This window comes from Aythya ferina, assembly GCF_964211825.1.
Source record: "Aythya ferina genome assembly, chromosome: 17".
Classification (NCBI taxonomy): Eukaryota; Metazoa; Chordata; class Aves; order Anseriformes; family Anatidae; genus Aythya; species Aythya ferina.
In genome coordinates, this window is record NC_140316.1 from 11386054 (window position 1) to 11400208 (window position 14155).

Consider the following 14155-nt stretch of genomic DNA (forward strand, 5'->3'; position numbering starts at 1 on the left):
AAGCGCTGGCTGGCTACAAATGAGAACTGTAAATGATGAAGAGAAGATGAAAGGAGAACAAAGCCAGTAGCCAAATGCAAAGCCAAGCGCTTTGAGGGACAAGACCTTGGGGATGGGCAGCCTGGGGACATAGGAGGTCCTGGCAGAAAGGCCAGTTGGAGGAGAATTGAGAAATGCATCAGATTGTATGTGGAAGAGCTGAGTATGGAGAGAAGAGAGAGTGTCAGCTTGGAGTGAGTACAGAGCATCCCTGAAGCCATGCTCCTTGGGCTTCTTGCACTTACATGATTTCTTCTCTTCTCACACCTTCAAACCACAACATGCATCCAATATTGGATTTGGTATACACAGGACGTTCTGGAAAGATGAGGAAGGAGAAGTTGGTGGTTCAGCCCAGCTGGCTCTGATGCTGGAGGACCCACGTGGTGAATGTAAGGAGCTGCACATGGCTGGCTCTGCTGCACAGGGGGAGTGAAATGTATTTTCATGATGAAAGCTACTGTGCTACAGCAGGCTTGTACTAAAAAGAAAGAGTGCCATAGCAATTAGGGAACGTACAGATCTTTGCCATGTTGTACAGGTACGGGGAATAGATTTAACTTGGTTCGTCTTCATTACCCATCTGAGAAAATCTTCCAAAATACCTCAGCAAAATAATTACATTAAAACTGCTAAGAAAACTAAGTGATTGTTTTCTCAATTACTGGATTTTCAGGAAAAAATAAAAATAAAAATAAATCTCTTTAGAATTACTGTCATGGGAAGATTCTGGTTCTCCACACAGAGTTTGTGATTTTTCCTCTCATTACATCTTTCTCCAGCTCAGAAAGAGAAAGAAAACCTTGGGCAGGTAGAAGAGATCTTCTTATTTTAAAAAGGCAAAGATTTTGGTTTTGATTTTGTATTTGTTTCTTGTTCTTCTTGTTCTTGTTCTCCTTCTTCTTCTTTTCTTCATCTAATTCTTTGTGTTTTTGGAGAGAAAGCCATCTTGGAAAAAAATCAAATTTTTTCAACTACCATGAACTGGAAGCCAATATCCACTGGGGAGAAGCTAAGTTTTCTCCATTCTCACTGGCATTTCAGTGACTGAAGAGAGGAAAAATCCACACACTCAACCCAGTGCACGTCCAAAATCTTGTAAAGAATTTCTGCTTCTCAAATATTTTGCTTTATAAAAGTGGAAAATGAATAAATAATTGAAAATTAGTGCCAGTCCTTGAAGAGCAATGTCCTTGATAGCAAAACTCTTTCCTGATATACATATATATCAAAAGAAAAATAGCAACAAAAATGTACATATTTTTGGAAATTTTCATGCTATTCCAGTTATTACCATCTAAACAAACACTCTTGCTTCTGAGTATATGCCAAACCTAGTCAAATCCCCACATATTGTTCTTACCACATTGCTATGGCTCTGGATATAGATCTTTCCTGTCTTCTAACAAATCAAATGTCATTATTTAAACATTTCAATGGCAATTTTCTTGGGAGAAGCATATTTAATGACACACTTCAATGCAGAAAATACTTTCTTCTTAGGCATTTGCTGATCTCACTACTTTTCTTGACATGGTCAGTAGATATAGGTTTAACAGCTCCTGCCATGGATTTGGTCCACGCCAAACTGAGGACTTTATCTGGACAACGGTTTTGCTGTAGAGCCCTAGAAGCAAAATTGGAGGAAGCCTTGGTTCTTACAACACCAGATGGTATTTGCAGTTTGACCTTGAGTTCCTTTATGCTGACTTTGAGACACTGCCTGCAAGCAGTACTTTTATCTTGAAATAGGTACTAAGAAGGTCCATACACCATGTCCTCTGGAAGTTCCTGATTCTCTGGGTTCCTCTGCAGAGGCCAGTTCAGGTTTGTGTAGCTGCCTTTAACACTCAGATTGTCAGCAGGATAACTGTGAGGCAGCAGTGCTCCACTGCTCATGCACAGATATTTCAGCTGTGGAATGTGAGAGGGTATAGTTACTGTCTCTGGACAGGTAAATAATCTCCATTTTCTGAACAGGCGTCTCTACACCAGTGTGAACACTGCATGCACTCCCTCCTGGGATTTGGTTTCTACCAGAATTCAAAGCTGCTTTTCTTGCTCCACAAAAGCAGGATCAAAGCTTCCTTTCCTCCCTCCTTGAGCTGACTCCAGCAATATTCCTCATCAAAAAGCAAGAGAAAAAAAAAAAAAAAAAAAAAGCATATTTGCCTGTGGTCGTCTTCTAAATAAATCCCCCTATCTCAGGAGGCTTGGGGCTGCTGTCTCACCTCCAATCAGCTTCAATTCTGTTGTTAAGATTTGTTTCTCTTCATCACCTTCAGAAAAAAAAAAAAAATCCTGCTATTGTAGGCATTTGAGATGTTTACATCTGTTTATCTTTCTTCAGATCTCAGGAGCAATAAAACGTTTCATCTCCCTCTTTAGCTGTATCATTAGTTCTGCACAGATCACTGAGAAAAGCCTTCTTGCAAAGCTTTGCCTCTGAAACCATCCCAGTGCCAATACCCCAGTGAGAACATTTCCATCTTCTTCTCCTCTGGCCTCAGAATCCTTTTTTTTTTTTTTTTTTTTTTTTTTAAATCTCAGTAGCTTGCAAAAGATGTCACACACTCATTTTACTAAGCTACCTCCATTGCAGTGGTTGCAGCCAAGACCCCTTTCCTCCTGCACCTCCATACATGAGGGAGGTTATGTCCTCTGAGCCCTGCATGCACAGATCCTGTAAAACACAAGATTTCTACTGAGGGTTCTCTTTCAGAGGAACCTGCACTATGTCCTTTCCATGTAGTCATCTGCCCTTGCCTGTACTGAAGACCTAAGTCTGCGGCACTAAATACAGTTTCTTTTGATTCATGTGCTAATCAGAGAGTGTGATAATCCAGCTCTAGCCTCACAGCTAAGCAAGTTGTGCCTGGTGGGACATAAAGTCCCTCATGGGACATTTATAACTCCCATGGAGCAGAAGCAGGTTAAAACATCCCCACAATATTGCAGGGAGGCCAGGTGCCCTGTTGCACACCTTTGTCCAGGAAGTTCTTGCTCAGGTGCAAAATCAAAAGACCTAAATGTAAGAGAGCTGAGACAAAACAGACAGCACAAAAGCCTTCAAGGCTAATTCTGTAACAGCCATGATGGGTGTCAGTGAGATGATGCTGAAGCACTGACTCCAAAGGATGTTACAATCCTTGAGCCCACCCCAAACAAAGTAACAGCAAGCTTGGGTGTGTTGGGTACTGGCCTGCTCCCATGGAGTTGGGTCATTGTCCTGTTATTCCCAGTCATGGAAAAACAAACAAACAAACAAGAAAAACAAGCAAACAAACAAAAAAAACCTTTATGTTAGGGGTCTGGATACAAAGCCATACTTTTATTGGCAAAGCTACCCGTGGCATAATTGTTCCCTTATGTACTTATAAGACCACAGACTCCTCCTTCTTAACTGACCTTGGCGCCTGCAAGACTTTTCTCACTCCTCTCTCTCTCCCAGCTGTTGTTTCCCAGCAGTTTTTTTTCCCTGTCTTAAATCTGCTCTCACAGAGGCACAAACAATACTGCTCATTGGCCTGGATCTGGCTGGCAGCAAGGCCCTTATCTAACATGGAGCAGCTTCTGGATTCTCCTCATAGAAACCACCCCTATGGCCCCCCTGCTACCAAAGCCACTACAAGCTTACCCAAATTTGCCACCATGGGAATGACAGCCAGCCTGCTTGCTTTCAACATGTCCCTTTCAGAGCTGGTGCCTTTGACAGCTCATGTCTGCCCTGCACCAAACCAGCAAACACTCATCTGCCTGTGTGAAAACACATTTTAATTGAGTGGTCCTGCTCACCCAGGAATTTAGCTAAGTCTGTAAAGCTGCTTGCTCTTGTCTCTATATGCAACTCTGCCAGTTGATGCCATCTGCAAATTTTAGATTTATTTTTAGATAATTGATAGAAACGTTGAAAAGCACCAAGGCTTCACTGCTTCCTTGAGATCCCAACAGAATGTTCCCATTCAGTGACAGATTTGTGTTTTGTAGCTTGTGGTCATTTCCCAACCCATTTAACATGGATTAGGTAATGCCCAATGCTAACATTTAAAAACAGAATATGATATCAGATCACTTGCAAACCCCTTCTTTGGGCTATATCTGTCAGCTGCATGCTGAGGGGGACTTCACTGCCATAAAGCCTGAGTATTTCGTCAGTGTGTCCTGTTTTAATCAGGCAGTATACAATGAACCTGGTGCCATATCAGCACAGAACGAAAATTCAGACTTCAAGGTTCCAGGAACATCAGTCCAAAGAGGAATTAGCTCTGTCCTGAGGACTGGCCCTGCTGAAGCAGAGTTCCCATATTCCCTGTCGCTGCTCCTCTGAAGGAAGTCTCAGCAAACTCCAGCAATAACCCAACCTGCCTGCAAGATGCAGACCTAATTCGGCTGCTTTTCTCAGCACACCCCAGTGATGCTATGGGCACCCACCAGGAGATGGGAAAGCAGCTTTTCAGATCACCAGGCTTATTGTTGTCCTGCATCCTTATCATCCTGGCTCTGACCAGAGAGCAATGCAGCATCAAGTGAGGCTTGAGGTGATGCCTCCAGCCCTATAGTGCCCTGCCTGGTCCCCTCCCTCTGCACAGCTCCACTTGAGAGGGAGTCCACCAGCTCTTGCCATCCTTGCCCACCCACTAGGATGAAGGGGAGCAACAGCTCTGCAGGTTGGTCTCATAATTAATTCTCCCTCCTGTCCACTGACTCTTTAAAGGTGTAAACACTGGGCTGTGCGAGTGCTTGGCAGCAGCCCAGGAGCAGCTCTGTTTGTCAGAATGCAATAGGCACTTGCAGCGGGGATTTTTGTTTACTTTTTTTTATTTATTTTATTTTATCATCAAGCTCAGCTACAAACAAACCTTTAATTAATTCCTCTACAAAGTTCTGCTGAGCTTGTGGCCTCCAATTCTTTTGGGAGGCTAATTAACCTGATCCTCTCCCTCCATGCTCCTTTCTCAAGACTGTCAGTTTTCACTTGTTGAATCTTAATGTCTTCTACTGGTGTAACAATCTGCTCTTCTTTACCAGATGCCTCTCGCCCCCGGTGCACAGGCTACATTTCTATTTTGCCTATATGAGCTCATGCTACAGCTGCTTGCAAAATAGCACAGCTCACACTTCTTTGCTGGAAAAAATCAACTCTTCACAAAATTTCCCCTTAGCACTGGAAAAGGAAACCACCCAGTAATTTCACTTTTCCACTAAAATTTACAGTTTTTAAAAACCGTTGGCTTGTGTGTGTCTGTGTGTCTGTGTGTCTGTGTGTGTGAAAGCTAGCATGCTATGGAACATGTTCCTGTTTCAATGTTTTCAGTGAAAACTTAAGGAAAAGGAAAGCAAACTGATATCTGCACAGATACAGACATACACAGGCATTTTGGGCAAAAAGCCATTTTTCGGGGGAGACTATTTGACTCAGCTCCATCTTGATCAAAAAGCCATTGATTTCAGGCATGAGGCACCCAGGCTGTTTTTGATATACATCTCCAGCCTTGAAAAATCCATACTCTTAAGCTGAAAAAATAGAAGCTTGTAAAAGTCATTGAGATGTTTTGGTAATCATTGAGTTTAGACTTCTTGTGACTCAATTCCTCAAGACTGATGTTGGAGTGCCAAGCTTTCCAATCTGCCCCAAGGGGTGACATTGCGGGGGAAAAAGTTTGCTCAGCTTCAAGGAACAAGCATGCATCAGAAAATGGTGGCTCTGAAAATGCTGAAGGTAGAGGTGTGGCGTCCAAGTGCAGAAGAATAAAACAGCACCTCAGAACCAGGGAGTCAGTGTGGCATATGGCATCACTATGGGATATGGGTGCCAGATCCATGCTTGCACCCTGTGGAAGGACTGCAGCCACCTACTCACTTATAAAAGGAATAGTGGGGCAAGGTGCTACAGCACTTCCAAGTCTCCCAGAGACCATCATCTGCAGCAAAATGTATCAGCACATTTTCATGGGGAAATATGTTTTGGTGCTGTAGCCTAAGGACAGCAAGATCCATCTGGGAGGGCTTTCAGCACAGCAAACAACAAAACAGCACAGCAGGAGAAGGAAAAATGGGCACTTAATGGTACCTTTCTTCCTCTTCCCTGGTTGGCCACTGGTGAGATTGCTCTACCGAGGGGCAATTGTACAAACCTCTATCAAGGAGGGAGTCAGACCTGCATTCCTCATCCTTGGCAGAGCTCCCAGGAGTGGGCTGATAGGAGGAGATAGCCACTGCCTGACTTGCTCAGGGACCAGTGCCTAAGTTCAGGTTGCTATTTTCCAAGCTTTTGCTTCCACTGTAGAAACCTGAAATAGAAAAATAGGATCAGTTTAACAGATTTTTTGTTGAACACACCACACAGTTTTATTCTTTTCAGTCTGACTGAAGTTTTCTTTGTTGGTGGTGGTGGTTTTTTTTTTTTTTTTGATTATTATTATTATTATTTGTTTAAGGAAAAACACTGACATTTGTCTTGGGTCCAAAGTTTTCCTTCTTTTTACCTCTTAGTCCCTCAATGATTTACATTTATTCCTTTCTCAGTAAAGGTGTATGGGCAATTCTGGGCAAGGAAAGCTAAACAGAAAGGAAAAGTAACATTTAAAGAAAATATTTTTAACCTGTGTGGCATCCTCGAAACAGACAAAACAAAGAAATTCTGTTTGTTAAAGGGGAGAAACTTTCTGGCAGCTTTTGGTTTTGATATGCCAAATCCCATGTGTGTTTTGACCTGATGAGAAGGAAGTAGCACCACATTCTGCTCTCCAAATGCCTTGCTCTGCAAGCACCTGGAGAGCACTGCCTACGACAGTGTTAAAACAATTTCCCTATTTTACAAAGGTCCTAGAAATGTTTAAAACCAGTGGGGAAGCACTCAGGTACCATAGCAATAAGCACCAGGCCATTTATAGTGCTATATTCAGAGCAAGGTAAAACAGGCCACACATTAAACAATGCCTGTAGAAAAAAGACAGCAGTCACTGCACCCCAGGCTGAGCAAGGTGAAACCTTGTGAGAAAACCATGAGATCATTTAGTTCATCATCCAAAGGACTGCAGGGATCATGCTCACAATGATTTCATGGCAAGACTGCATGGAGATGCAGCCCTGGTGTTCCCAACTCCATAGCATCACTTTACTGCAAGGCCAGGCTAGTGAGCTACAGCTGCCCATACTGTGTATGGGGATAGGACCAATGCCAAAATTGACTCCGACCTGCCAAAGTTCACCGTTGCTGAAACGTGAGACTAAATGCAAAAGAGCAAACAATATATAAGTGAAAAACAGTTTTCAGACTTATTTAGGGATGATGCTGATTGTTGCTCAGGTAAGAATTTAAATTCTCTTCATATTTCTTCATTGAGCCCTGACAGTCCAAAACCCACTCCTACCATCACCTGTTAAGGCCACCTGGGACATTTTCCCCTCTCAGAGCTTCCATTTCTCCCATCAGTAATAATAGGCTGAGCCCTTCTTAGAGAAAGTGAGGTCTGTGGAAGAGAAGTACTTCATAGGAGCCCTACCATTCTTCATAATTCTTGTGACACAGGGGACTAGTGACTCTGCTGACCTCTATGCTTTGCTTATCTTTCCCATTGCAGGCCAGGGCAAAGGATGGGAAAGGTCCCTGAAGTCCTAAAGTTACAGCCTGCCTGCACAGCAGCATGGTCCTGGGTCTCAGGATGCAAGCACTCTTCCTGGGACTGGCCCCTTCCCTGCTGAACCTTCTATAGCCAACAAAGCAGTAGGACTCTGCTTCTGCAGGTACTTGGTCCCAGGGCAGGAGCAGCCTGGTCTGCATGTCCCTGCAGCCCCCCCAGGCAGGAGCCATCACCTCCAAGTGTGGATCCCAAGTGGGCTAACACAAGGCAAAACAGACCTGGAGGAGGGAAGAGGGGGAGGACAGACTTAAAATAAGATTGTTGGGGAAAGCAAAAAAAAAAAAAGAAAGACACACACGCCCTCTCAAACTCACATGCTTTTGAAATGTGTGAGTTTCCCTGAGGCTGCAGAGATGACAAACAAGGAGTTCCAGGGAAAAAGGAGCTCTAGGAAGAGTGCTCAATTGAAAGGAGAAAGCCCCACAGAGCAGCACTGCTTTGAAAGGCCCTGCAGGGTGGGGAGGGATGCCAGTTATCGCATCACAGCATATTAGTGCATTTTGTTTCTATATTATTATTATTATTATCCTCCTGTTGCTACAGCCGTTAAAAACTGTCTCTAAATAGCTCAGCATGGTGATTTACTGATTGAGTTAACTTGGCTGCAGTGGCTCTGGTGCTGAAGGATGTGGTTTGTGATTAGATAAGACCATTGCCCCTTTCAAAATGAACAACACATTAAGAGGTTTTTCTAGGTCATCTAGACTGCTCAGCACAGCACTCTGCCAAGCAGTGCAAAGCCCAGAGCCTGTGGCCCTGACTCAAAACAGACAGTCATTACAGCTGACGAAGGGCTATGCTCTCCTTCCTATGGAGGAGGCACAGAGCTTGAGAACCCCAGGAGAATCTTCAGACTGGTATCAGTCCCTTCTGCCTTAAAGTCCAGTTAAGACTTTAAAGACCAGCTCAAGACACTTAGAATTTCCAGTTCCTGGTGCACAGGGGGTGACTGGAGGGTCCCCATGCTCCCCAGTGACACTTGTGCTCAGATCTTCACATGAGCTGAGACCATACTTGTAGACCAGAGCACACAACACTGTGTCATGATGGTCTTTCAGGGTGAAAATATACCTGGTTCCTCCCATGCCTTCATGCTATGTCTCCCCTCAATCCCAGGATGCTGAGAGCTGGCACACACCAAATCCAAGGTGGACCCAGGAGTTCCAGTCTGTCTCACTTGTTCAGAAGTACACACGCAGCTCCCAGGCTGCCCACAGAAGACTTGGGCAGTTGATGGATCCTATTGCTCTGCCACGCACATGCCTGTAGCACTGGGTGAGCTTGTTCTTCAGTTCACATGGGGGCCAGTCTCCCTGGTTGTCCATGCTAGCTAGCACTATTGAGCATTTAGTTCAGCTTTATTGAGTCTTCCCTTGGCAGGAAGACAAAGGGCTTCATGGGGCTCAGTCACAGCAATCAGCTGCCCAGTCTGGAAGCTGGCAATGTGATGCTGAGAACTTACCAAATCTCAAGAGCCTTGTGTCCTGGAACTGGGGCTCACAAAGAGGCAAACTCCATGTTTCTACTTTGCAGAACTCCATAAAAATATATTCTTATTCCCTCCATAGTACTGAGGCTTACACCTGTGCTTCTGACACTGCCCCAGAGGAGTGACCAGGAGATGGGCATGGAGGAAAGCTAAAGCTGGGAAAGGGCTGTGGACAGACCATGAGGACAGGCTACTGCAGTAGGGGTCCAGGAGCTACCCTGCCTGTTCTGCACATTTTCTTGCCACTAAAGCAGAACAGATGCAGTCAAGAAAACCTCCCACTGGTGAGCAGCTCCTGTGTCACACCTGCCTACACCTGCATTGCTTCATGGTGGTGACACAGCTGCTGAAGCTGCCCAAGTCAAAGAACAAGGGGAACTGCACAGCATCGGAAGAGACAAAGCTGGTCTCCTCACAGCTCAGGCACTGGCCAGGCAGGGGGACTGGAACATGAAATAAAACCCCATTTAACAAGAAGCCAGAAACTTTTTTAAAAGTGAAATTGTCTCGCATTGAGCCTAGTTCCCCTCTGTCAGCTGAGAGCTTCAATTGGCAGCCAGACGAGCACCTGTCAGGGCTGGGCTGAAGTCATTAGCAAGATCAGAGTCCTGGCAGAACAGCAGGAGGGTGGACTAGATGACCTAATTTGCGTCCCTTCTAGCTCAAAAAAGTCTGTGATGTATTTTTAATGAAGCACACACAATAAACTGCTAACATAATATTAGAGGCTCACTTCAAAGCTCGAATAGACAGGGAAATCAAGGTGAAAGTTTCTGAATTCATCATTATTATGTGTCACTCAGCTTTGCTATGACAACCCCTGCGTACAGCAGATGCTTTCTTTCCAGTTTTCGATACATGGTTTGGGACCCACTTTTTTTTTTTTTTTTTTTTTTTTTTTCAAGCAAACCATAAAGAGCCTGGAAAGTGTAAAGCTTGAATGGACACCCCTTATATATCTATGCATTGTTCCAGCCCCACAAAGGTTTTGCAAGCAAGAAAATGGAGTGACTCTGGAGGAGGCTGGGGTCATACCTTAAAAAAGCTTCAGGCCACCTGGGTTCCCTTTTGTCCTGCTGGTCCTTGTCACACAGGTTAGAGTCTGTAAAGCTTATGATTTGTTGAGATGTGTCAGAGAGCAGCAAGAGCAAGGCTGCTCCCTCAGTGAAGGCAAGACAGGGGCTGAGGGAGATCCACTGTTTTTCAGGGAACCCACCAGCCACAGCCTGTACTAAGCAAGGAAGAAAAGACCATGCTATGGTGTCAGGTGTCCAGCCAAGAGTCCACATCATAAGGCAATTCCATAGCAATGAGACAACGCCAAGCTCAAGCCAGGAATTCATCCACTGATCAGGACCAGGATGAGTGATCACCAGGCAGGTCCATAATGATGAGGTAGATCTAAGGTCAAGCCAGGAAATCTGCCTGCTGTTGAGCTCCAGAGGAGCAGGGCTACATAGCCAGGCTGAGGCATTATGGCTGAGCTGGAGACCAGCCCTCCTCCAGCATATCTCAGGTAGGGACTGAAAGCACCAGGCTGAGCTGAAACAGAATTTCTGGGCCCATGGTTTGAGTGAAGACCCCGAGTAAGCCTGGTCAGGGCCATTCAGCCTATTAGCTGACTCAGGGCTCTAGCAAAACATACGAGCTGCACCAGTAATATAAAAGCACACAAAGAAAAATGGGATTGCCATGTGTAACAGTATTCTCCTTTCCAGAACTGTTAGACTATTCTGGTAGGGGAAAGCAATTGTTTTTTCCGACAAACCTCCATTTCTTCTGGGACATCCTCTGGTTCATGTTGTGCTTTGGAAATGATCTATTCAGGTTGTTTAAAACCCACAGGTGTCATAGGAATAAGTAATAGACTCCAAGGGCAGAAGCAAATCAGAAGTCAAATGATCCTCTGACTACACATAAATATTCCTGACCCCTCCAGTTTACAAAAGTTGTTTACCAAAGAGCTCCCCAAGTCCAACCAAATTAATCCTGCCACAAGGACTTACCAACTGAGTCCAGAGGACCTTAGTACTTCAACCCCTACAGTGAGCTGTAGCTGTTGGAAACACTCCTAAAAACAACCTCAAAACATGCAAAGTAAAATTAAACACCCCAGTCTACCTTCCATCCCTATCTCCTAGAAATTATGCGATCGTTCTCAGATCTCCTTGGTGGGGTGATTTTAAGCAAACCAGAAGGGACCTGGAAAGTATAAATCTTGAATGGACACCCCTTATACATATATGCATTGTTCCAGCCCCTGAGGTGATTTCCCTTTGCTTTCCTTTCAACAACCCTCATCCCCAGCAGACCCATCCCAGTGAAGCCAACTGGACTGCAAGGGAGAGACAGTGAGGAACAAAACAGCATTTAGCAAAATGCAGTATTTAATAGTCTCACTTGGAAGCCTTGATAAAGTTTCAACTTTTTCTGCACAGAGTGAATTGAAACATTTAGTCCCAGCATCCTGAAGTCTGACACAGCCAGGTGATGAGCATGCCTGTTATCCATTGCTGTTGCATCTTATTTGAGCTTGGTCTCTAATTGTCATGCAGAAAGGGATTGAGCCTTGCAAGTAACCTGGTGTTAATTGCACTGCGGGATGGAGGGGAGGATAGTGACAACTAATGAACTAGCAAAAGTGATTGATTCCTGTCTCAGTGTCAGGACACTGCACGGCTGTTTGTCAAGAAACAAGAAAATGTCACTGGGATTTGTAAGCACTTGTAACTATTACATAAAGCACTTTGACTAAGAATCACATAAGATAACTTTCCAAGACTGCTGCTCTGAGAGTGTGTTAATACAACCACTGGCTCTTCTTGACATTTCTGCAAACAACTTATAAATATTCCATGGGAGCGGCTGCTCCTGCTGCCGCTGTTGTTGCGGTCTGAATGGAAATACCAGGGGAAGAAAAGAGCAGCTCTGCCCTTATTTAGGAAGCATGCAGCTAAATAAGAGTCCTCAGTCAGCCCACTCTAGGGTTTGCTCCAAGCAAAAACAAAACACGGTTGAGCATTGTGTCCTTCTCTTGCTGATGGAGAAGCTCGGATGCAAGGGAACAGTCCCCTACCACCAGCCCCTCTGCACCCAGACGGGCACTGGGCAGGGTGTTAAATGGCTTGCCCGAGGCCACATACTCACCGAATGACACTCAACCACATGGCACATGTACCAGTGACACTTCTGAAGGAGCCGTCTCCACTGTTTTACCCCAAGGCTCAGATGCTAAACACAGGGCTCCTCAACCTGTGTAAAACAGTGATGGGGATGCTGATGTTGGAGAAGCTGGGGGGCAGCTCCGTTGTATCTGGGGACTGTCCATGGTGGGTGCTTTAAAAGAAAGACGTCCTGTCACTTGTCCCAGACGTGGACACACCGGTGACTAGGGCATCTTGCGGCAGGCAGCAGGGAGAATCCCTGGCCTGTTGGGACATTGGGAAGGTTCACGCGGAAGACCTGGTGACAGATGTCACAGTACTGCTGGCAGCTGACCGTGGGGACAGGCAGGTCCACGTCAGTTGTGCACACTGTGGAGCTCATTATCTTTCTCTAGAGGTATTGCACCAGACAAGTTTGTGCAGAAAGCTGAGCAGATCTTACTGCTTGTGTTGCAGGAGACACACACGCAGTGAGCTGCGGGAGTGTCAGATTAAATCCCACTGGCCATAACCAGCCAGTAGGTGCAGCTTCACTGTTTTAAAATGTTATCTGTCCTCTCACATGGCACACCCTTCCTGTAATAGATTTTGCAGTCTTTCCTTTTCTGTTTTAAACCCAAGCTATAATGCTCAAAACCAGCCACTGACCAACAAATGCAAGTGGGAGCCAGCCCCAACCACAGCACCACGAAGGAGCTGAGCCATGAGCAAACCACCGCCAACAGACCTGGCCCACAAATAAACCACTGCAGATGGACCCTGACACAAGTAAACCACTGCAGATGGAGCCACCCACAACTGAAATACTGCAAAGAAACCCAGCCCTGTGACTCATCTGAGCTAGCACGCCTGTGTCGGTGCCATGTAGAGAGCAGCAGCCTATCAAATCTATGATTTCATCCCCAAAGATGCGCTGTTTTTATCCTTGATGACAGCTGGGTCTTTTTGGTACCTGCTGACCTAGAACAAGTCTCCCAGGCTGTACTGAAGGTGGGTCATTTGCAGTGCCTCATTGTTTAGTGAGTGGGCAGTGCATACTTTATATTCTGTCATGCCTCTCCTTTGCCAAGTCCCAGTTTTCCCTATTTATAGATGCCCTGGGAAGCAAATCTGTTAAGTCTCACCTGCATCAGCATCTTGCTGTGAGGTGCTCTAGTTATGGATCAAATCAGAGATTCTCTAGTTAGTGTTTCTGTCCCTACCCAGACTCAAATTTTGGGCCTGGCTTTATAAGGAATGTCTCTGCATAATTTCATACTCCTAGTCCTTCCTGTGGCTATACCCAGCGTCTGTGCTGTCTCCCTTCTGCAACCATGACACAGTGATCTGCTATCAGCCCTAGGAAACTTCCTCCTCTTTTGCTTGTCCTCCCTCTTCTCATGCCCACCCCTATCTTGCAATGACTCTGCTTTTTGTAGTCTCTTCTGATTTGGAGCGGGAGGCAGAAGGTAATAGCCCTTCTTCCTCACAGCCTAATGACAGGGAACTAATCCAGAAACACAGATTGGACTTAGAAAACCTTCCACCCTTTATTATTTCTGAGCCTGCCTACCTCAGGGCGCTGCTCGTACAGATCCCTGCATGCAGCAGAATGACCATTCCTGAAACACTGCTGGAAAAAGCAATCTGCTGTGTGCAGCAGGCAGAGAACAAACTATCCAAGATCCAGTGCCTGGCCATGGTCCCAGCCTCTCCTGGTTATCTGATGGTGTGTTTCCAGCAAGCTCACTGCAGCAGCTATAGCACTGAGGATCAGACCCAGCCCTAGGAGGGGGATTGCACAGACCCAACAAGATCATCTTTTGAGGGCTTGGAGGCAC

General features: G+C 45.4%; 1 long non-coding RNA gene across 1 annotated transcript; it reads right to left on the reverse strand.

The window, feature by feature from the left end:
- Nucleotides 1-545: 545 nt before the first annotated feature.
- On the reverse strand, nt 546-10375 carry LOC311446240. Its single transcript, XR_014698812.1, has 3 exons — nt 10207-10375; nt 6174-6329; nt 546-2318 (listed from the first exon to the last, which is right to left on the reverse strand). It is a non-coding gene; the product is annotated as an uncharacterized lncRNA (long non-coding RNA).
- Nucleotides 10376-14155: the final 3780 nt, after the last annotated feature.